This window comes from Lacerta agilis, chromosome 5, assembly GCF_009819535.1.
Source record: "Lacerta agilis isolate rLacAgi1 chromosome 5, rLacAgi1.pri, whole genome shotgun sequence".
In the NCBI taxonomy this organism is placed as follows: Eukaryota; Metazoa; Chordata; class Lepidosauria; order Squamata; family Lacertidae; genus Lacerta; species Lacerta agilis.
Genome location: NC_046316.1, coordinates 13133576 through 13157790, shown reverse-complemented (window position 1 = coordinate 13157790; position 24215 = coordinate 13133576).

Sequence of the window (24215 nt, the reverse complement as noted above, 5' to 3'; positions counted from 1 at the left end):
CAGATGGATGTGACACATGTCCCAGCCCTTGCTCCAATGTCTAAGTTGCATGTCACAGTGGACACCTTTTCAGGTTTCATTTGGGCTACAGCACTGAAGGGAGAAACTACGAGGCACGTCATACAGCACTGCATGAGAACCTTTTCAGTTATGGGAAAACCTCAAGCCATTAAAACAGATAATGGCCCGGCCTATGCTTCTCAGGCCTTTAATGATTTTTGTGTGCAATGGAATATTTCCCTATCCCACGGGATTCCGTTTAATTCGACAGGCCAAGCTCTCATTGAAAGGACACACCTCACTTTCAAAACTCTGCTCCACAAACAGACCGCAGGACGTCACCTTCCAGCCTCGGAGATCCCTTTGGCAGTTGCAAAGGTGCTGTTCACCTTAAATTTTCTTCTCTTTCCACATAACAAGCCTCATTCCCCAGTGGATCTCCACTTCAAGAAAGAGGAACAGCTTCCTCGACCTTTGGTCTCTTATCGCCTCTTGCCTGACATCGAATGGCGAGGACCAGTTCCACTCATCACTTGGGGTCGTGGATATGCTGCAGTTGCCCTTGAAGAAAAGGCTGTTTGGGTGCCTGCCAGATGTGTGCGCCCTTGGAGAGCTAAGGAACCAAGTTGAGAATATCCACCTCGTTGTTTGGCTGCACTAGTTTCTAGTGTCAAATGCAGCAATTCTTCAAAAGTGCTCAACTAACAGCACCAGTTGAGTTCTGGGCAGTTTGCCTTACCCTCCTACTGCCTAGGCCTTTTGTTTGCCTCTGGGCGGCCTCTGGTTCCTGGCTGCCTAGATTTGTTCCAGTTACTCTCATACCTGCACTCACTAGCAGATCACCTTGATTTGCTTGCTTAACCTCCTTTCTTCTACAGGTATCGTTGTTTCTTCAGAGCTCGATGTTTCAGTACTTTCCTGAGCTCCATGAACTTTTCCTGAGTTCCAGGACTATTTCTTCTACATGGTCATGTGTAGTCGGAGAAGAAGACGACCGGCGACTCATTCATCGTCTTCATCCTCCTCTCCAACACCATTTTGCAGTTCTAAACCTGTCTTGTACTTTATATTGTACTTGTAAAAATTGCATATTTGCCTTTGTATGCTTCTTGAAATATCCGCCTCGCATATTACATGTGTTTTCCATATAGCTTGGTAATTAATGATATGGGTGTTTATATATATGATAACTTTTCTGCAATGGTTTCCATTTAGAGCGTCACAATTTTGATGATATGGAAATGTTTATGTAAGGTTAAAAACATCGTCTTTGTGCAGTTCTAGTCATAGACATATTCATGCATATATGTTTTATTTCAGTAATCCTAGATCTCCACGTTGTGCTTGCAAAAGTTGTAGTTTAAAAATGTGGTAACATTTATATGCCTTATTTGAAATATTTCCTTTGGTCAAAGAATTGGTCATTCTCGGATTTGTTCAAGATATATATGTCAAGTCTGGTGGCGTCCTACCCTTTTGGTACCCCTATTTTCTTTGAAGAATACCCCTCTATATGCTACCTTTTGGCAGTAAACCAGGTTCCCAGCTTTTCCCTTCACTCTGTTTCCTGCTGTTGATGGGAGACCTTTATGTAGTTGGTTTAATTCCCATCTCGTTTCGCTGGAAACCCTTGCGTAGATGGCTTAAATCCTCATCCTGGCTGGGACACCTTTATGTAGGTAGCTTATATCCCCTCTTGTGGCGCAAACCACTTGTACTTAGGTGCCTTAAATCCCCTCTCTGGAATCGGACCCTAGTTCCCCGTTACCTGTGGTCGCTGTGGTAAGTCCAGAATCTGCCTTCCTGAAAGTTCTTTCGATTCTGTAGCCTCAGTGCCACACACCCTTTATGTTACCTTATCCATTTTACTTAAGTTTTCCAAATAAAAAATTAAAAAAAATGGGGGAGGGGTCTGGGTAGGCCATGTAGCCCCAGCTCTAGTTATACTTTAATTTTGGGTCCCGGATCGGGACCTCTCTTATGTTTGGGCAGTCGTTATCCGTTATTTTTAATTTTGGACCTGCATCAGGTCCTCTCTTGTGTTTGGGGAGTAATTTGTTGTTTTACGCTGCACGCGAAAATATATATGCTTATGAGGTGATTTGTTGTGTTACACTACGTATTGAAGTATTTATATATGCCTAAAAGGTTTACAGTGTATCGGATCGATCACTTTTTATGTTTGGCTAGTGGTTTGTTATTTTCATGACTTTATTGCTACATTATTGTACAAGTATTTCCTCCTATGAAAGGGATGGATGTTAATGGTTTTGCTGGTGTCGTGGGCGTTTGTCTGACACAGGCATTATCACGGTTTTGATGTAGACTTTGGCGTGGACACTGTCGGCATTGTCGACGTTTGCCTTTTCATGCCAAGGCTTATATCGGGGCAAATGGTTGTGTTTGTGTCGGATAGATGCTTATGATATTTCTAACCTTCCTTTTTATATAACTAAATCAAAAATAATTTAATTTAAAACAAAAAAAGAAAGATGATATGTCGGAATACGTTTCACGGATCCGCCATGGATCCATAATTAATTGGTTATTTTATGGGTTTTTCAAGGTCTACTTTTGGTATAATTGCGCGCAAAAGTGAAAGTGAAAGCATGAATGAATAGTGTGGTTCACTTACAAGATTAATCCGCCTTTATTTTGTAGATCCGGTCATGTTCAAAGTTGTTAATGAGCGTTAAACTTGCTTCCCGCCCTTTTGGAGGGCAGCAACAGTGATTTTATTGGTTAAAGTACTAATGATGATGTCACGTTTGTTCCCTAATAAAAGGCAGAGGCACCCCGCTTAGGCAGGAGGAGTAGCACGAGACCGCACGTTCTTCTTATGTTCTTTTAGTTGGGTTTTAGTTGAAGTCAAGTTTAGTTTAAGGGGCTAGGAGCGGGCTGGACGGGTTGGATGGGTTTTTCTTTAGTTAGAGTTAGATCGCGGAAGATCATTCGGTTTTAGTTTTAGTTAGGTTCTTTTAGGTTAGCCTAGGGATAGGCCCGCGGAAGATATTTCGGTTTTAGTTTATTTAGTTAGCCTCGCGGAAGATTGGGCGCGCAGGGTCTTTAAGCTTAGGAGAACTTAGCTTAGGGGACGAGCCTACGCGGGTTCTGCCGAAGCCACTAAAGATACAACCGGTGTCTGTCTTCCTTTGGGGTTAACGGGGGGAGTAAAGTAAAAATTTTAATTTTCTGTAAATTGGTCCGCCTATTCAGAGTCAGGGTACAAATTTTATTTCACGAGGCAACTTTTCTCTAAAGAAGGCAACTAGGAACTCACACACCATCAGAGTCTTCAATTGGCTTACTCATCATCCTTCAGACTGTGAGGCTTGGCCGGCGACCGTGCTCGAAAGCACGCGGAACGCTGGCCGCTTTCCCCGCAACTGGTACCTCGTGCATAACCAGTCCAAGGCCGTGCATGAGGAGCTCCAGCACCCATACCCCGACATCCAACAGAATGTTAAAATACAATAATGTATTAAACATTAAAAGCTTCCCTAAACAGGGCCGCTTTCAGATGTCTCCTAAAAGTCTGGTAGTTGGTTTTCTCTTTGACATCTGGTGGGAGGGTGTTCCACAGGGCAGGTGCCACTACTGAGAAGGCCCTCTGCCTGGTTCCCTGTAACCCCACTTCTCGCAGTGAGGGAACTGCCAGAAGGCCCTCGGCACTGGACCTCAGTGTGCGGGCTGGACGATGGGGGTGGAGACGCTCCTTCAGGTATACTGGACCGAGGCCATTTAGGGCTTTAAAGGTCAGCAGCAACACTTTGAATTGTGCTCGGAAACGTACTGGGAGCCAATGTAGGTATTTCAGGATTGGTGTTATATGGTCTCGGCGGCCACTCCCAGTCACCAGTCTAGCTGCCACATTCTGGATTAGTTGTAGTTTCCGGGTCACCTTCAAAGGTAGCCCCACGTAGAGCACATTGCAGTAGTCCAAGCAAGAGATAACTAGAGCATGCACCACTTTGGCAAGCCTGCGTACCAGATGGAGCTGAAAGACAGCTGCCCTGGACACAGAATTAACCTGCGCCTCCATGGAGTGGTGGTTAAGAGTGGTAGACTCGTAATCTGGGGAATCGGGTTCACGTCCCCACTCCTCCACATGCAGCTGCTGGGTGACCTTGGGCTAGTCACACTTCTTTGAAGTCTCTCAGCCCCACTCACCTCACAGAGTGTTTGTTGTGGGGGAGGAAGGGAAAGGAGAATGCAGTGGCGTCGCTAGCCTCTGCGCTGCTGGGGGCGGCGGCAGCGCAGAGGCACCCCCTGGGGGAGGGGCACGGCGCGCGCGCCGTGACGTCATCATGACGTCACGACGCACGTGTATACAGAAAGGGGGGATTTCCCCCTTTCCGAGGCTTTTTTTCGGCGGGGGGTGGTGGTGACCAGCGAGGAGGGGGTGACGGGTGACCCCCACCTCGCTGGTCGCCCCCCCCGCCGAAAAAAAGCGGCGGAAAGCGGAAAAAGAAGTAGAGCGGCGCTTAAACGCGCCTGCTCTGCTTCCTTTCCAGGCTTTCCCCGCCCCCCCCCGCGGTTTTTTTCGGCGGGGGGGGTGGTGACCAGCGAGGAGGGAGTGACAAGGGTGACCCCCACCTCGCTGGTCGCCCCCCCCCGCCGAAAAAAAGCGGCGGAAAGCGGAAAAAGAAGCAGAGCGGCGCTTAAACACGCCTGCTCTGCTTCCTTTCCAGGCTTTCCCCGCCCCCCCCCGCGGTTTTTTCGGCGGGGGGGGGGTGGTGACCAGCGAGGAGGGAGTGACAAGGGTGACCCCCACCTCGCTGGTCGCCCCCCCCCCCCGCCGAAAAAAAGCGGCGGAAAGCGGAAAAAGAAGCAGAGCGGCGCTTAAACGCGCCTGCTCTGCTTCCTTTCCAGGCTTTCCCCGCCCCCCCCCCCGCGGTTTTTTCGGCGAGGAGGGGGTGACAACCCCCCTCGCGGGTCGCCCCCCCCCCGCCGAAAAAAAGCGGCAGAAGCACCCCATCCATGTGCTGCTGCTCCGGGGGTGACGGAGGGAGCGGCGGCGCGTGGGAGTGGCGGGAGGGGCCGCCGCTTGACACCCCCACCCGCCGCTGCTCACCCTGTCACTGGGGGCGTCCCGCCCCCACCGCCCCTCCCCAGCGACGCCCCTGGGAGAATGTTAGCCGCTTTGAGACTCCTTTGGGTAGTGATAAAGCGGGATATCAAATCCAAACTCTTCTCTTCTTCTTCATGGAGTATGAGTATGTAAGGCCCCTCTCCCTAGTTTCACATCCATAACTTGAGGTTGCACCACTTTCTCACTTTTTTCCCAAGGCCTCTGGTTAATGGGTTAGTTACCCTCCTACCCTTGCTCATATCACACCTTGTTTTCCTGGCGGCTGGTATTTTTTTATTTCTCTTTCCCTTCAGACCTCATCTCAAGTGCTCCTACCAATCCGATTTCTAGCCTGTAGTCACAGTGCAATGGTCTTCGCAGAGCTTCAGGTTCCTCATCCCTGGCATAGATCCCCCCCCCCCGCTTGAAAACAACCGCTAGACTTTGGGTGCCCTTTCTCACAGGAGTTTCTGCCACTGGCCATAAAGCAGGATTGTGAGCTGTATGAGAAACCTCCAACACCCCCACCCCCACCCCGATGTCCTCTGCTTTAACAGCCGAGCGGCCTGCCAAGTTGGCAGCAGCAACACCATGCAATGCAGAAGCCACGAAGGATCCTGCCCGGAGCCAAGGAGACACCGCAGAAGATTACGGGTAGCCTTTGAAAGGGCTGGAAATGGGTTCGCCTCCATCCCCTTTGGAAGGCGGGCTCTCCATCCTCCGGGCTGCCACCGGCGGTAAGTCTTAGCAGGTAAGTTTTGTGCGGCACCAAAGACTCTGCCGCATGGAGTCCTCCGGGAAGGAGGTAAAAAAGGCCTTTAATGAGGGGAGGATTAACAAGCACTAAGAGGCAGCTCTGAAAGGGCTGTGTGTGCCCTGACCGCTCTATGCAGGGATGCTCTGCGGGATACAGGGTAATTGGATTGGACCCTGGCGAGCTCTTTGAATGAGTTTAAAAGGGTGTCTCCGAAGGGATCTGCCCACTGCCACCTCCCACACAGGGAAGAGGAGATGAGGCGCCTCATTAAGGGATTAGTGTGTTTGTTCTGCTCGAGGCTTTTGTTGCTCAAACACTTTTTGTGCCGCAGCTTCTCCGGAGCCAGCTTCTCCTCCCTGCCCGCAGCAGGGAGTTTCACTCCCCTTGCATGACGAAAGCTCACACCAACTGTGGGCAGGGTGAAATCCTTGCTTCATCTCTTTGGCTGTCAAAAAAAAAAAAAAAAAAAAAGGCAGACATGTGGGTTTGGGGGGGGGGAGTCTCCCTCTTTCCTAAATCCCACACACCCCATTTTGTTACAGGTAGGTAGCTGTGTTGGTCTGCCATAGTCAAAACAAAATAAAATAAAAAAATTCCTTCCAGTAGCACCTTAGAGACCAACTAAGTTTGTTCTTGGTGTGAGCTTTTGTGTGCATGCACACTTCTTCAGATACACACGAAAGCTCATACCAAGAACAAACTTACTTGGTCTCTAAGGTGCTACTGGAAGGATTATTTTATTTTATTTTGTTTTGACCCCATTTTGTGTCTTCGCTGTTTGCTTTCTCGCACTGTTTTTCCAGATACAGGTAGGTAGCCGTGTTGGTCTGCCATAGTCAAAACAAAATTAAAAATTAAAAAAAATTCCTTCCAGTAACATCTTAGAGACCAACTAAGTTTGTTCTTGGTATGAACTTTAAGTGTGCATGCACACTTCTTCAGATACACACGAAAGCTCATACCAAGAACAAACTTAGTTGGTCTCTAAGGTGCTACTGGAAGGATTTTTTTTATTTTTTTTTGTTTTTCCAGAGTCCAGCATGGAAACTGTTCAAGCACAGAGCTGGGAGATTCCGCTCGGCTTTTCTGCTTTCCTCTCCCTGCGTTTAGAGGGTGGGTTAAGGGCTTGCTACCTTTTCTTACATGCTTCAACAAGTAATAATAATAATATTATTATTATTTATATCCCACCCCTCTGGCCGGGCCTCCCCAGCCACTCTGGGCAGCTCCCAACAGACTATTAAAAGCCCAATAAAACATCAAACATTAAAAAACTTCCCCAAACAGGACTGCCTTCAGGTGTCTTCTAACAGACAGATAGTTGTTTATTTCCTTGGCATCTGATGTGAGGGCATTCCACAGGACAAGCGCCACCACCAAGAAGGCCTTCAGCTCTGATCGAAAAAGCTTGTACAGCCCAGCAGCCTTCAGTCATGGACCTTCCTTTAACCCAAGCATAGAATCGTAGTGTTGGAAGGGAACCACGAGGGCCATCTAGTCCAACCCCCTGCAATGCAGGGATATTTTTTGCCCAACGTGGGGCTTGAGTCCACAATTCTGAGAATAAGAGTGCTTCACCAACTGACCAATCCCTATGTTTCTATGTGGGGACCCATTTCTTAACATTTTACCATACATTTGTAGGGTGGCAGTGTTGCAGATTGCCTTGGATTAGGTTACAATCCGTAAGCGGGTCCCATCTAGGGATGGGGGAAGAAACTTAGTTCAGTCAGGTTTTTGATGCGAAGCTACCTAATTTGCCGTTTCTGAAGCGAAATCCTTTGAAATCCACACTTCTGTAAAATCTACGATGCAGTTCTCCAATGAAATAACACGTACCAAAACTGGGTACTCTTGGACACAGTGACTTGCAAATGCAGTACCAGGGCTGGGGACATCCACCAATAAATCATTTCTCTCACACTCCCTCGTACATATACTACTGGACCCATGTGGCTACTTGAAAGAAATAACCTTCAAACCCACCCACCAACCAACCATTATTCCATTGCATTTGAGATTGTATCGCTGGCTTGACCAGCTGGGCTCAGGTGAGTTCCAAGCTGGAGGTAGAAAGGTTACTCTGCAGGCATGTTGATTATGTAATCCTCAATAAGTACCCCATGGCAGTATATGTCCTGGAGTAAAATCCTTAAAAAAGCTCAACAACTTTGGGGTAAACTTCAATCCTAAAAAAAAAGAAGCTCAACAGTTTTGGGGTAAAACTGAAGAAAAAAAGCTCTTTGAAAAAAGTCTGGGCACCCCTAGCCTAAAGAGTTTTGCTTTGCCTGTAAATCAGCAAAAGCCTTCTGGGAAATGATTTATAATGAGATAAAAAAATGTTTAAAATAACGTTTGTTTAAAAAAAACCAGAGGCTTTCTTATTAGGTATAATAGGAGAAGAGATTCCGGAAGGGAAAAGGGTCCTATTTATGTACATGATGACAGCGGCAAGAATGATATATGCCCAGGGCTGGAAGGAAGAGAGAACCCCATCGAAAGAAGAGTGGATATTGAAACTGATGGACTATGCAGAAATGGTGAGATTGACTGGGAAGATTAGACACCAAGAAGGCAATTAAAAAAAATATGAATGGATTAACTATATAGAATACATGAAAGAGCATTGTAAACATTTAAAAACATTAGCAGGATTAGATTGGCATTTGTAATTTAATTGGTAAAGTGTATTGAAAAAGGAGATTTAGAGATTGGATGAAATTATTTCGTCGCAGAAAAGATGAGAGATAAAAAGATAGAAACTGGGGAAGGGGGAGAGGGAGAGGGAAGTCCGGGGGTTGGAAGAACCCCTATATCAATACTGAAATTGTTATGGATAAATGCAAAAAATATTGTATGCAAAAAATCTTTAAAATAAAAGAGTTTTGCTTTGTTGCGCGAGTTTTTGTCGAAAATTTTGAGTGGGCTGCGAAGGGGAGGAAGTCGTCCTCCAGGGCACTTGGTGCTTGTACTTCTGAACTAAGCAAGTTGGGCGGACTGAATCTGCCACAGTGCCCTTTGCCTTTCTTCAATGTTTAGCATGGAAGGTATCTCAGGCGGATCAGTTTCCACATAATAAAGCTTGTGGAGTTTGTCGACAGGGGCAGAGCAAGTACTTGGGTATCAAAACATCCTGTACCCTGCAGCGTGGGGGGAAATCTTCCTTCCTTCCTTCCTTCCTTCCTTCCTTCCTTCCTTCCTTCCTTCCTTCCATCCTTCCTTCCTTCCTTCTAAACATGGCTGAGTGGAAGTATCAGCAGGGCAGTGTGTGTGTTTGTGTATGTGTACAAGCCAAGGGAGGGAGAACGGGGTTATAGGGAAAATAAATGAGACTCCCCTAAAATTAATTGTTTGAAGCAAGTGTCCTACTCAGCTGTGAATTCTGAAATGATTATTGGATTTGTAGGCGGATGAGGAGCACGGTGGGTCGGTGCACGATTAATATCTTATTGATAGTGGATTAAGTGAATGAGATCAAATCTTTAACCCAGAGAAGATGCAGTTTATCAATTTGTCACCAAAATGTAGCAGTAATATGTGTGTGCTTGTGTGGCCTACGATCAATAGATTAGTAAGCACTTCCTTTGTAGCAGTGCTCCAGTAAAAGCAGGAGCCTTTTTCCAGGGGACGATATTGCCGGCAAGAGATTAGGTCAGGAGGGACAATACACTTCTCCAAGGCAAAGCAAGATGTGGCTCCATTGGTCCAATCTCTTGACAAGGTGCCTGTCAGGCAGTTCAGAATAAGGCTGATGGATAGGTGGCCATGTTTTGGCTTCGGGACTTCAGTTTCAAAAGAAGCCTTCCCAATGTTTATGTTGTATTGGAAGAGCAGCAGAGTCTCCTATTCTGCAGTGTGGCATTTAGTGATACAGACAATCCTGGTTTTGCGCAGGGGTTCTGTCCCGGACCCTCGTGTGCGTTCTGTCAGGAAATGTCCTACTCACAAGTAGGACCTTGGCAGAGCACATGCCCAGCTGGCATATTACCTCCCTCCTGGATGCTCGTTCGGGAGCTTCTTAAGCATTCCTCAGCCTGAACATCACAATGACCGATGCCAGAAGACATCGGCACACTTAGGGATCCGCAGAGGTTTGCACAGTTGCGTAACAGAACTCAGCAACTCAGCATATAGGCTAGTCTACTTTATTTACATATAAGCACACACAGAGCTCTGAAACATGGCTTCCTCTCTCCCTAGCATCAGGCAGCAAAGAGCAAAGGACAAAAGTCCCACTTCAGGGAACACAGTAAGACAAACATCCTGTCTTCGGTCACTTCCCACTCCCCACTCTGTGGAATGAAAACACCGTCATGTGATAGACAACAATCCCATGACTGCACATGGGGAATGAATCCCCACCCTGCCACTTTTATTTATGACATTTTGGGGTTACTTCCAGGTTCGGGGCCCATGTGATCGATTGTGTGTCATTCAGACGCGCCTAAATCGGGAGTTGTCCGTAGTTGTTACAAAACCTGCACTGACAGAATCAAAGCAGCAAAGAACATGCAGCGAAGAAATTTTAGCCGATTAATTGATGACACTTGCATATAGGTACAAACACTATTTCAGAAAGCGTGTTCTCCTTCATGGAGAGCACGTGTTGCGGTGGGGGCTAACAAGTCACCCCTCGGCTGCTGGGCGGGTTAGTTTGGATGGCCACTACTGTGATTGGGCTCTGGCTGTCGTTGGGGAGATTCATATGTTGCAATTTGTTGATGGACAGCCCAGAGCCTATAAATGACCCCGCACTCAGCGTCGGAGCCCTCCTGGCTTCGTGCATCGGATCGGGTCACATCAGATCACTGAGCGGAGGACTATCCTTACGGTTATCCTTTATTCCTGATTTCAAATATTTGCTGATTCCTTTATCATAATTTAGCCTAGCCCCTATCCTCGATTGGAATCCTCACCAATACCCCCCTCCCATCCCTAAAATTCCCCCTTCCTTACCCCCCTCCCCCTCCCCCGGTTAATAAGCCTTTGGGTCTAGCGCGATACCCCCGCCGGTGGCTGCCTCTGTATTGCCTTTGCCCCGGCCAGGTCCTTTTGGGGCGCAAGGGAAGGCCACGCTTTCCCGCCGGTTCTAGGCGCCCGGCGCGGCCTCCTCTCCTCCAGAGTAGCCCCCACTGTGGGCTTCGGGAGGCGGCTTTTATACTGCCTCCCGGCTGATCCTCGGCCGATTCGGCCGCCTTTTGTTTTGTTTTGTGTGAGGAGACTTCCAGCGCACAGCGCTTTGGGGCCGTCGTTAGCTTCCAACCTCCCCTCCGCTAGCAAGGCTGCCTGTTGCCGCGGGAGCAGCCGTTCTGCGCCGCGCCCCAGCCGCGCAGGTCGGCTGGGACGCATTTTTTCCCAAGTCTAGAGGGGAGGCCCCTGCAGTCTGCGGCCCTCTGGTGCTGTTGCCCGCCGCCATAGTACGTGGGGGGCATTGCGGAGCGGCTGCTTCCTTCGCTGCTCGCCTGCCGCTCTCCCGCTTTGCCGCCAAAAAACGCTGCCCCCTCCTGCAACGAGGCAGCCGTTGCTGCGGGAGCGGCCGTTTCGCCCCGCGTCCCAGCCGCGCAGGTCGGCTGGGACGCAATTTTTTCTCTAAAAATAGCTGCGGTGCTTGCTAGTGCCGGCAAGCCCGCTTCTCGGCCCCAGCAGCAGGAGCGGTCGTTGAAGCAGCGCTGCAGCCGTTGCAGCGCAAGCGGCCGTTTCGCGCTGCGTCCCAGCCGTTCTGGTCGGCTGGGACGCACTTAATTAAAGTAGAGCTGTGGCGCTTGCTAGCGCCAGCAAGCCCGCGTCCCGGCCGTGGTTTTCGGCCGTCTCTGCTCCCTGCCGTCTTCCCGGCAGCGGGAGCGTTTGCTGCGTGCCGCCTCCAGGCTCACTGGGGCGGTCCCTGCTTTAGCCAGCTACCCACCGCGGCGGCTGATAGCCAGCCAGCGGTGTGCTGGCTACCCCCCCTGTCCCCGCACAAGCACTCTCCCACATTTTACACACACACACACACATACAATATTTAAATAAATAAATAAATAAATAAATAAGCTAAATAAATGCATAAATAACAAAATAAAAATCCCTTACCTGAGTCTGGGGTGTCGGGGGGGGGGAAGCAACCGGGCGCCATTTTGGGCTCCTGCTTCCAGCGTGGCTGCTTCTTCACAGGAGCTTGTTTCCCCCTAGAATTTTCCTGTGGGGTGCGCCCTCTAGTGGCCAGTCGGCTCATTACATCAAGCCAGTGGAGTCAGCCTAGGTTGCATCCTGCTGCCCCCAGTGGCCAGTTGGGTTACTACACCCAATTTAATTTGAACTGAATTTGTTTTCATCCTGCTGCCTCTAGTGGCCAGTGGATTATTACACCTAATTGCTTCTGATTTATTTACCCTTTCACTGTTACCTCTGGTGGCTTGCTGGGTTACTGCATTTAATTCAGTTAATTCCTTTAGCTTCCCCGCTGTTGCTCCTGGTGGCCAGCGGGGTTACGGCGCGTGATTTGCTTTAATTTACCATATTGTACAATACTTAAATAATTAATAATAATAATAATTAGTGGCTGGAGAGGCTGTTGGCGTGTCACTTGATCTATTTGTTCCTCATCTGCAGCAAAGTATGGCGTCAGGGGAAGTTCCAGCGCATTTGCCGCCCGGCCAGGAAAAGAGGATCATCAAGGGGCCATCCCAGGCCTTGCGCTCACCTTCTTCGGCGCAGACCATGGGGCGCATTCAGGCCTTTGTGTCCAGCCTGGCCAGTGATCACGAGGCTTTAGCCCGCTTCACATCAGATGTGGATGGCATCATCCAACGTTCTACCCCGCAGTCCAGTGCCCAAGCGGGACCTTCCGGAACAGCTGGTGCTTCTTCACAGAATTCCTCCTTGTCCGCCGACGAGGGGGAGGGCTTTCAGCCATCTGGGGTTCTGTTTTCAGATTCCCAGTTTTCCCGGATCCCGGTTTCTTCATTCAGGGCTGGGGTTCGGGGGGCTGGAAGGCCGGCCCGCAGAGCTGCCAGGGGGAGGGGGCCTCGGGCAACCTACTCTAGGACGGCGGTTCTGCCCCGGCCTCAGATCATTGGGGCCTTAGGAGCGGATCTCTCACACTCTTCTGTTTCGGCAGTCCCAGGGCCCTCCCGACAGGAGCCGGAGTCAGGTCGGCAGGAGCCAGAGTTGGAGTCTTCGGCTGAAGACAACGCATCTGTGCTATCGCAGGCTTCCTCCGGTCGGAAGCGCCGCCCAGAGGGCCATGGCAAGAAGCGGGCCAAAAAGACCAGAGCTGACGCTTCCGGGTCGTCGGCGGTTCCAGCCCTTGGCGTCGCCCGTGTTACAGGTAACTTTCAACAGGATTCAGGATCGGAGTCTTCGGCTGAGGACACCCTTCCGGCACCTTCACGGGTTTCGTCTGGCGGAAAACGTCGCCATAAAAAATGTTGCGGGGGGCACGCCAAAAGATGTAGAGGAAATAGGTCTTCCTCATCTTCTGGGTCGTCCTCCTCGAGTTCTGACGGGGAGTCTGGGGACTCCTTGCGACTCTATTGGGGTTTTGGCGAATCCGCCTCCGGCCTTCCCAGATGGGCGTGGCAGCGGAGAGCCAACTCCCATCGTGCCAAGTATGGAGCCACCCAGGAGTATTTGAATGACGTTCCGGTGCCGGAAGTCAAAGTATCCACCAACAAGGCTAGGGACATTATCCCAGGGTCTCACCTGTCCTCTAAACTGCGGAACAGGATATTGGAGGGCCGCTATGTGGATATATTTAAACTCGCCCCTCCCGAAGAGGATTTTCCCGGCCAGGACAAGGTAGCATCCTCCTCTAAAAAACGGGCCAGCTCCGCAAAGGTAGAAAAAACTTTCGAGCGTTGGCTCGATTGTTTTCAGGTTTTTGCAGGAGTGGTCGCAGCTGCTTACCCGAAAAGAGCTCTTCACATGTTGGTTTATCAGTCCATAGTTCGCTCAGCCTGTTCAATGGCGGGGGAGGCTGCGGCGATTACTTATGACAAAAAATTTAGAACCAGGGCCAACAAGATACACTCGGCCCGCTGGGATCGTAGGGATATAGATGTTTGGTCCACTTATGTGGCCCCTCACATCCAGAAAAGAGCCCCGGAGCAACAGAAGCAAAAATCTGGGGGTGTAAAATCCGCACGCAAGGTCTGTTGTTGGGACTACAACAAGGGGTCCTGCCAGCGCACCTCGTGCAAGTACCCGCATGTGTGTGAAAAATGTGGTGGGAACCATCCTGCCGCGGCATGTTACAGTGGCCGGCGGCCCTTTCGAGGGGGAAGGGGGGGCGCGCAACAGGCTGCCAGAGCAGGCCCCCCCCAGCCAGCAACAGGTGCTGCAAGATAGGCCAGACATGAATCTGGCTTCTACCCCAGTGCGTCTTTCGGCTATGTTACCTTGGTTACAGCTTTACCCCAATCGCGAAGCAGCTTCCTACCTGCGGGAAGGTTTTTCCCATGGTTTCAGGATTCCGGTAGCCTCGTCTCCCGTGGCACGCAATCCTGCTAATCAGAAGGCAGTTAGGGAGATGCCGGATGTGGTCAGGAAAAAGATAGAGAAGGAGATCGCATTGGGGCGCATGGCCGGCCCTTTCGACGCTCCTCCTTTTCCTAAACTGCATCTCTCCCCTTTGGGGATCGTCCCTAAAAAAGTCCCGGGTGAATTTCGTCTCATCCATAACTTGTCCCATCCTGAGGGCACGTCAGTGAATGACGTCATCCCTTCGGATCTCTGCTCTGTAAAATATGCCTCCCTTGATCATGCAATCAAAATGATCAGAAAATTTGGCCCTGGTGCCATGCTGGCAAAATGTGATATAGAATCGGCATTCCGGTTATTGCCAATCCATCCTCAGGATTTCTGGCTTTTGGGGTTTCAGTTTAACGGGGCGTTTTACTTTGATAAGGCCATGCCCATGGGCTGCTCGGTAGCATGTGCTGCCTTTGAAGCATTTAGTACATTTTTGGAATGGGCCCTGCGACATAAAACTGGCCAGGTGGGGGTTACCCATTATCTCGATGATTTTTTGTTAGCTTCGACACGGGATTCTGGGGATTGCATAGCCCTTCTGCAGGCATTCTCTTCCCTTATGGAAGAGTTCGGTGTTCCCCTGGCAACAGGGAAGACTGAGGGCCCATCCTCTCAGATGATTTATTTGGGTATCCATCTGGACACTGTTTCTCAAACCTCTCGTCTTCCTGACGACAAAATTGCTAACCTGCGGAGCATCATCGAGGAATTGCTCCCGTTACCCAAGGTGACATTGAAGCAGCTCCAGTCGCTGCTGGGCCACCTAAATTTTGCATGCAGAGTAGTGGCACCTGGGAGACCATTTTGTTCGAGAGTGGCCAGGCTTATGGCCGGCCTGCGGGCCCCACATCATCACACTCGCATTCCGAAGGAAGTCAAGGCGGACCTTTGGAATTGGCTTGACTTCCTGGGGAATTACAATGGAGTGTCATTGTGGCAGGACACTTTGAATATGCGCAATGACTTCCAGGTTCACTCGGATGCGGCGGGTTCCCTGGGTTTTGGTTTATATTGGAGGGGCCGCTGGTGTGCTAAGCACTGGCCGGCGGCCTGGCAAGGGGAGGCAATTACGCGGGACTTAACTTTTCTCGAGTTTTTTCCCATTGCAGTGGCGGTCCACTTATGGGTTGAGGAGTTCAGGGATCACCGTGTCTGTTTTTGGTCTGACAATCAGGCGGTCGTGAACGTGTTGGCCAAGCAGTCTTCCCGCTCCTCTAGGGTATCGGCCCTTCTTAGGGCATTTGTCCTGCACTGCCTCCGTTTTAATATTATGTTTTCGGCTCGCTTTATTCCCGGGATTTCTAATGAGATCGCTGATGCTCTGTCCCGTTTTCAGATGGAGCGGTTCAGGTCCCTGGCTCCAGAGGCGCAGGAGCATCCGGAATATTTCCCGGAACATCTCTGGAACCTTGGCAGCAATTGGTTCTGCAGGGAGTAGCCGCGTCCATTGCCCCTTCCACGCTGCGATCCTATAGGAAGGCGTGGACGGATTTCTTATCTTTTACTGATCCGGCCGTATCGGCCGACGTCAGGTCCCCTCCTTCTTCTGATCAAGTGCTTAAGTATTTGGCGCACCTTTTTCAGGCAGGTCGTGCCCCAAAGACACTCAGGATACAGGCTGCTGCGATTTCCTTTTTCTCTAAAACATTTTTCAATAAGGACCCTTGCGCGAAGTTCGTTGTTCGCAAAGCATTGGAGGGTTGGGGTAGACTCTGTCCCCCTCGGGCCCCTGGCAGGCGGCCCATCTCCTTTGAATTATTGACTAGGATGCGCATGAAGTTGAGGTCCATCTGCTGGACCAAATACGAAGCTCGACTTTTTTCTGCGGCCTTTTCCTTGGCGTTCTTTGGGGCACTAAGAGTGGGCGAAGTGGTACTGGAGCCCATTCAAGGCGGGGGATCTAGGGGATTGCTGTTGCAAGATGTTTTGCTATCCTCTTCTGAGGTGGTGCTCACTATTAGGAGCTCGAAAACAGATCAGTTGGGCAGGGGGGCTGTTATCCGGCTGCCCGCTACAAAGGAAGCAGGTCCTTGCCCTGTAAAAGATACTTCTAAATTTTTGGCAGTCAGGTCCCCAGCGGGGGGCCCATTTTTGGTTCATGCTGATGGCACTCCACTAGCTAGGCATCAATTTTCCAGGGTGATGCGTAAGGTTATAATGGCTTGCGGTCACCCTGCCTCTGAGTATGCTCCCCACTCTTTTCGCATAGGTGCAGCAACTGCTGCGGCGCATTGGGGCCTGTCAGCAGCCAGAATCAAGGATTTGGGAAGGTGGAAGTCCGAGGTGTACAAGGGCTACGTAAGAAAATAGCACTGTGATATTGGTGGTAATGTTGTTTGTCTCCCTTCCTTTAGGTTTAGCGGTTGTTCAAATTTGGATCGTGGGGCACAGCATTGTCCACTGGGCCGGCGTCAGAGCCAGAGAAACAGGACTTGGTCCCAGCCTCGGACTTCCACGCCATGTACATGTGTCTTGGTTTGCCAGAAGGGGCATGTTGTGGGGGGAATTTATGCCTTTAATCCATATGCGGGTGCATACTGAAGGGCCCCCTTCAGCGATTGTAATCCAGTTGGGTGAAAATGACTTGCCTGCAACAGACTGCCTCACATTGCGCTCTATAATTCAGAAGGATTTGCAGGACCTGGCGTCCTATTGGCCGACTATAAAGATGTTTTGGTCTCAATTGTTACAGAGGCGTGTCTGGCGGGGAAGTCATTCCCCAGCCGCCACCGAAAAGGCCAGAAAGCGTACTAACAGTGCTACAATTAAAGTGATACAGGGGTTGGGGGGATTCGTGATTACGCACCCTGACATCAATGTCAAGGCAAGCCACATGTATCGGGATGATGGTGTGCATCTGTCATCCCTCGGGAGTGACACATGGTTGGATTCAGTGGCGTCGGGTCTAAAAGCTTGGGTGGAGTAGTGAGTGGTTTTGGCGGCAAGCCTTGCAGGCTTTTTGTGGCGGTTAGGCATTGGTTATAAATTGATTTAGGAGGGGCAGAGTTGGCTGTGGTTGCCCCTCCTATGCTGCGAAGGGGCAGGTTGGCTGTGGTTGCCCCTTCAAAGCTGCTGCTGCAAGGGGAATTCCGTTACAGGAATCCAGGGGCTCACCATGCTTGTCCGTTTCCCCCCGCTTGGGGGACAGGGCCCACGCAAGAGCCCCTGGGAGCATTTGGGGAGAACGGGCGCACATTCTCTCCCCAAAGTGTTTTCCCCTATACTGACTCCACAGGCGGGTGGATGTCAGTTCTGTTCCCAGAGGGACAGATAGTCTTAACGAATGCCTAAGCAACCACTCACTTAATTTGTATTCAATAAAGTTGTGGCCAAATTAATGCCAAAAACCTAAAACTTATATCTGGTGTGAAGTGTGATTTACTTGAGGGGTGGTTTGGGGACCTCGACACGCAAAGCGTGTTCTCCTTCATGGAGAGCACGTGTTGCGGTGGGGGCTAACAAGTCACCCCTCGGCTGCTGGGCGGGTTAGTTTGGATGGCCACTACTGTGATTGGGCTCTGGCTGTCGTTGGGGAGATTCATATGTTGCAATTTGTTGATGGACAGCCCAGAGCCTATAAATGACCCCGCACTCAGCGTCGGAGCCCTCCTGGCTTCGTGCATCGGATCGCCCGCCCTCCCGCCCTGTTATTAGGCCTCTGCGTTGACCTTGCTATGCCTGTCATGGGGTCGTCTGCGTTGAGCAGGGGCCTGGTAGGAATTTTTGCCACTTGGCTGATTGGAATGTTGCCATTTGGTTTTTTCGCCTACTGCGTAGCAATTAGTCACAACTTGTAAGGTTGGCGGTTAGGCATTGGTTATAAATTGATTTAGGAGGGGCAGAGTTGGCTGTGGTTGCCCCTCCTATGCTGCGAAGGGGCAGGTTGGCTGTGGTTGCCCCTTCAAAGCTGCTGCTGCAAGGGGAATTCCGTTACAGGAATCCAGGGGCTCACCATGCTTGTCCGTTTCCCCCCGCTTGGGGGACAGGGCCCACGCAAGAGCCCCTGGGAGCATTTGGGGAGAACGGGCGCACATTCTCTCCCCAAAGTGTTTTCCCCTATACTGACTCCACAGGCGGGTGGATGTCAGTTCTGTTCCCAGAGGGACAGATAGTCTTAACCAATGCCTAAGCAACCACTCACTTAATTTGTATTCAATAAAGTTGTGGCCAAATTAATGCCAAAAACCTAAAACTTATATCTGGTGTGAAGTGTGATTTACTTGAGGGGTGGTTTGGGGACCTCGACACGCAAGGTAGAATTTTGGATTATGTCATTGCAGGTACCATATTTAGGAGAGGTATTCCCTCCTGTGTATTAGAAAAGGAAGGATGCCTCTATTAAGGTGGTTTCTGCCTCTGCAGTTTTTATAAGCACTTTCATTAAAAACTGTCTATCTCTGTATATAACAGCTATAGCCTGATTAATTTGGGGGATGCTTTTAGTCAATGAACCAAATAATCAATTAAACCTTGCAGTCCTAGAAATAATACATACAACATAATGAGTGTCCCAGATTTCTACTTTCCAAACTTATGATGAAGGCCTCTTACTTCAAGCACTGCAGAATTGATGTCCTCCTTAATTCTTAAATTTTGATTTGACAGGCCTAGCCCCCGTGTTATGTTTTGAAGTAATTGAGTACTCCTGCAAACCTTTCCTGTGCCTCAAAATGGGACATGAGAATGATTTATCGGCTACGTGCACCAATGACAAGATTCAGTTTGGATAGTGCCTGCCACGTTACAGGTTAACATGTCCAGAAGTTTTTGTGCTGGACCCATTTAAAGTTGGCTTTTTTTAAAGTTTGAGGCAGAATTGGGTGAAATTTGCTGGCAATATCATGCCTCCTGAGGGGCTGTACCTCAAGTTTCAGAACGGTTGTTATGGTAAGAGCAGCTATTACAGTTCTGGAGCGGGTACAAAAGGAATAACTTAATCTACCCTAGCGTTTTGCGTGGAATTGCACACAATTTCCCCTGGCTAAGAAATTGTCCCTGGCTAATAAACCTGCCAAATTGCAGACAAATGGGTCTTAAAACTTTTGCACCAGGCACCTTTAAAGATGATTAAGGGGGTAGTGAGAAAGAAGAGGTAAAACCCCTCCCTCAAATTACAAGCTTGACCTACCAGTCACAAGAAAACTTTCCCTCTGCCCTCTCCACAATATGGTGTTTACTCTCGCTTCCCCCATTACCCTGGTGTTACCTTTATATGGTAAGCTTAAAAACATTACTTTTTTTTTGGTGGCCTGGATCACTGAGGCACCACAAGTGCCTCAGGACTTCCTGCTTCAACTGCTGTTGTCTATGCTCTGGTAACCTCAAGGTTAGATTACTGCAATGCGTTATACGTAGGGCTGCCTCTGAAGACGGTTCGGAAACTCCAGCTGGTGCAGATTTCAGCGGCCAGGTTGCTCACCGAAGCAAGACGGTTTGAGCATATCACACCAATCCTGGTCTGACTGCACTGGCTACCAGTGAGTTTCCGGGCCCAATTCAAAGTGCTGGTTTGGACCTATAAAACCTGAAATGGCTCAGGACTGCAATACCTCAAGGACCGCCTCTTTCCAGATGAACCTACCTGGACCCTGAGATCATCTTCTGAGGCCCTCCTTCATGTGCCTCCTCCTTTTGAGAGGTCCAGAGGGTGGCAACACGAGAACGGGGCCTTCTCTGCAGTGGCTCCCCATCTGTGGAATGCTCTCCCCAGGGAAGTTTGGCACCTTCATTATACACCTTTAGGCGCCAGGCAAAAATGTTCCTTTTTAACTAGGCCTTTGGTTGATCTGATTGACATCCTTTGCCCTTTTAAAATGTGTTTTTTTGTGGGGAAGGGGCTATTGGGTTGTCATTTATATTTTTAGTATGTATGTTGTAGTTTTGATTTTATTCTGTGGACCGCCCTGAGGCCCCTGGGTATAGGTCCTTATATAAATTCAATTAATAATAATAATAATCCCACCTTCTACAGATCCCATTTCATCTCTGACAAGCTTGAAACTCCTTCTGAGGTGCCCCACTTCAGGCCAGAATTTGTTCCAATGCAATGCACACACACCTTAGAGTTTATATGTCCAGCAAGACACTAATGTGCTGGGCTATCCTATTCTCAGCTAATTGACTCACAGAACATCCTGCCCAAGACCTGAAGAATTCTGGATTGATTGGGAAGTGCTTAGAAAACAGTCTAAGGGGGTCAGCAAGGCTTACCGGGCATGGGCCAGATCACTCCTCCGTGGGCTGGGCCGATGCAGTGCGACTCCGGAATTCACGTCTCCGTATGTCCGCTGTGCGGGAACTTGCTTCTGCACATGCCCAGATGTTGAAAATCGCACCTGTGCAGAAGCATGCGTGGAAGCAATTTCTGGAGATGCGGAACAGAGTGCCCGCACCGCACGGCGCCAGTTTAGCTCAGCATGCGGAGACTCGCCGAGCGTGCGGCTCAGTTCGAGAGCAGCTCATGGGACGGTTAAACGGCCTCCATGGACTGCTTCTGGCCCATGGGCCTTAGGTTGCTGACCCCTGGTCTAAGTCAACCCCCGTTGGGCACACTTTTCCTTTGTTTCCCATATCCAGCTGATCTTCATGACCTGCTGGCCTAGTTTCTCAACCCCAGATGGAGGAAGAAGAAGGAGTAAACGGGGGCTGGAAGACTGGCCACCCAAGGGTGAAGGAAAGACTGTCCTTGTGACTCTAGATGTCAGAGAGAAGTAAGCTGATCTGACAGCTCTCTCCCCCTTCCCTCCAGCAGAGCACCACATTGGGGAGAAGGGAGGATTTTGACCAGCCCGAGAGAGGGCCTGAAGAGGAGGAGAAGGCAGTAGAGCTGGAGGCAAAGGGAGAAGACACAGCATTGCTGCCAAGAGCCGGGTGGGATCAGACACAACCGGCCGGCCGGAGTGTGTTTGCGAGAGTCCTGTGAGTGAGCTTGCCCTCGGTGGGTGGGGTGTGCCAATTGTCAGGACATCTTTGTTGCTTTCATTTGGTTGCGAACATGTTGTATTGCTCATGAATCTTGCAATCTTGACTCCTGGACTTTATGCCAAGTCTGTAACGCCTTTTTTCCATTACTGGAAACTCCTTTTCCTTACTCTTAAGTAAGAAGCACTGTTGTGGCGTTTTGCTGACAGGAGCTTCACGCTGATTATCGTCTCATGGGAGGATGCAGATTTGGATAAATTGTGATATTAGGATATTAGGGAACGGGCTAGCTGTAAAATATTTTGTGAAATGAACGACATTCATGAGAGGGGAACATGAGAGGGGAAGGAGGAGGTTTGGGGGGCTTTCTGAATAGGAGAATAATTCTTCTCCAGCTTAGATTCCAAGCCAAGCTGAAGAAGAACGAGGAGGAGATGGAGGTAATGTTTGTTTTATAGTTGAGGCAAGTGTTATGGACCACAGAGACTTGTTTTTCCAGATCACGCAACATCGTTCATTATTGCCTTAGGCATTCTGCGCTGCCAGATCAAAACTCCCTAACTCCAGTACCTTACACAGCTTTCCACAACAGCCTCTTATCGCAATAGTGGAGAAAAGGCTTTTTTACCATGTTTTTTCCTGCAGTGACCCCCGGTGGTGGTAACAAGGAGTTAAGAGCTATACCCTCTAGCTTCGAAAGACCGGCACGAGACCTTGCTTATTGAGTTAGACCCTAGGTCTATCTAGGCCAGTGGTGGTGAACCTATGGCACGTGTCCCCAAGTGGGCACTCAGAGCCCTCTCTGTGGGCACGTGTGCCATCGTCCCAGCAGAAAACGCTCCCTAGAGCGCTCGCCGCCCCCAGCGGTGTCGGGGGGAGTTGCGCGCCCCCCACGCCGCTGTGAGCAGGGAACGCACCAAAAAAGCTTCACAAACCCTGGGCAACCCCCCCCCAAAAAAAACTCAACAACTTTGGACAATCCTCCCCCCATTTTCTTAAAGTATACGGGAAAATGCTGCAAATTTTCGTGTTGGCACTTTGCGATAAATAAGTGGGTTTTGGGTTGCAGTTTGGGCACTTGGTCTCTAAAGGGTTTGCCACCACTGATCTAGGCCATCAGTTTCCAAGTGCAACTGCAGCAGGCGGACTCTCCTTTCAGTAGAGGCCAGCCAATGTCTTTGGAAGTGCACAAGCAAGGAAGCGGGAGCGATAAACTTTCCCTACAGGATCTGGTGAAATAGAGGCATTCAGTGTACGGTATATGGAAAAGGGAATTCATAGTATAGTGAAAAGTAAGTAAAGTGAACTGTCCGCTCTACGCGGTCCTTTTGCCCACTTTGCCCAAGACGTGAAAGGGATAAGGCAAGGGGGAGAAACTAAGTTAAACTAAGTTTTTAACTAAGTTAAAAAGTGAGTGTGTTGGGGGGACAAAGTAACATTGAAGCTGCTATTTATGGCGTTTCTGTTCAATTCAAAAATGTATGGAATATCTACATATTGGAGAGCGGAAGAGGGAGAGGGGAATTGTACGAGTATTAAAAAAAACCCACACACAATAAAATGCTAATAACAAAAAAAGGAATAGGAACAGGAATAATTTATTATTGGCCAAGAACATTTTCCAACATACTTGGAATTTGTTTCGGCTACATTGCAATGTAAACATGCAGACACTGTTCGTCTCACAATACAAAGAAGCAAAGAAACCCCACCCATAATTTACCTCCCCTTCAGCTATACAACTACGAATTTAACAATTTAATGGCACAAGGGAAAAAACTATTCTTGTGCCTGGCCGATTTTGTATATGAAGTCCTGTAGCGACGTCCAGATGGAGGTAAATCAAGCAGATGATGACCGGGATGTAAAGGATCTGCTACAATTCTCTCTGCTCTCTTCCTAACTCGGGTAGCATACATTGTCTCTATTGAAGGAAATGCATATTTAACTGAGCATCTCTGCAACTCATATTGCATTTTAATCTAGAGTCTTCATAACATGTTTCATACCATCGAGCTTTCCACACTTGTTCTTGGCCTGATGGATGTCATGTGACAGATCACACTTTTGGTCCAGCCCCATAGCCAGATTCTTTTTTTCTTTTAGGGGAATTGTCTTCTTTAATTTGTGACGTATTTGATAACGCCAGCTTCCGTTTCATGAATGACAGCTTGCCTTAAGGACGGGAGAGAAATAAGAATGGGGCCCTCTGAAAAATTCAGTGAATAAGACAGGGCCTTTGGGGGCTTTTATATAGCAACCAGTTTTAAAGTTTCCCCTTGATTGTCCAACAGGAAGGGAAATCTAAAGTGGGGTGCAGTTCTAGCTTGCTCACCCGCTGCTTGAGCGTTCTACTTACTCGTGAGTAGAATGCTTGAACTACAGAGGATCTTGCTTTGTGCTGCCGCCTAAAGATGCTGCAAGTCGTGTTTCGGAGAGAGCCCTGTCTTGAACCCCGCTGTCGTCTGTCAACCGGGAAGCCTTTCTAGGAGATTGACAGGCTCAGAATTCCCTTCCTGGAACCACCAGACCTGGCAAATGCTCCCCACTCCTGCCCTGACTTCTCCCAGCCAAAGGTTGTGTGTTTGTGGAGTACGGTGAGGAGCCAGAAAGAGTCCTTTAGAGGAAGGGCATTGGGAGAACTCAGCATCCCGCCTGCTTCCCAGCGCACCTCTTGCCAAGCAAAGTGTGAAGAGAGGCCAAGTTTTCCATAGTTGTCCTATGATTCACACCGCACTTCCTCTCCTTGCCCTTTCGGGGGCACCGGCTTGCGGCTAATTAACACATTCAGGGGTTCTGCTCAAGCAGAAAGGCCAGGAGGGTGCTTGTCTGATGAGGAGGATTGAGGAACTGACCCAGGAAAAAGACGGGGCAAACGCTCTGCCTGCGTCCCATTCTTCCCCCCCCCCCTCCCAGCAAGTCAGGTTTGCTCTTCTTTACAGCCATAGAAACGCTGCC